The sequence below is a fragment of the Arachis ipaensis genome, chromosome B06 (assembly GCF_000816755.2).
Source record: "Arachis ipaensis cultivar K30076 chromosome B06, Araip1.1, whole genome shotgun sequence".
In the NCBI taxonomy this organism is placed as follows: domain Eukaryota; kingdom Viridiplantae; phylum Streptophyta; class Magnoliopsida; order Fabales; family Fabaceae; genus Arachis; species Arachis ipaensis.
Window position 1 is genome coordinate 132143018 of NC_029790.2, and position 693 is coordinate 132143710.

The window sequence follows — 693 nt, forward strand, 5'->3', positions numbered from 1 at the left end:
ATAAATAATTTAGGAATATAATATATTTCTCATTTTTTAAATTAATTTTAAAAATAAATTATATTTATTCAATTCCAATTCTAATTCTAATGCAATATTAGAATTCAATTAATAGATCAAATAAAAATTATTTTGGAAACAAAGCATTATAACAGCTAAAAAAAATATATTAAAGGGTTAGTAAAATTTATTATTATAAGTCTATTTTGGTCCCAAATAATTTTTTCAAAAAATTATGATGCTTCAATAAAAAAATATTCATTTTGGTTTTTGATATTTAATTTTTTTTAGATTAGTTAGTCTTTCTGTTAATAATTTCTCTCAAAAATATATTTATGTGACATGTTAATCACTAATATATCTTTTATTTGATGTTTATAAGTAAAAATAATTTAATTAAAAATCACTAATATTTCTTAGTTTTACACAGAAAATTTACCCAACATATTTAAAAAAAGTAACAAAAAAAATATTAAAAAAAACTAAATAACCCTGACCATTACCTTTAAAAGACATCGAAACTCCCAACAAAAAAAAATTTGTTAATCTTAGTTGATTCTTAACGGATAAATTAATAGTTTAACATGTCATGTAGATTTATTCTGTTAATACAAAAAAAAAATATTGACAAGAGAACTAACCAATTTCATAACAGTAAAGATCACAAAAAAATATATTTTTTATTAAGAGACT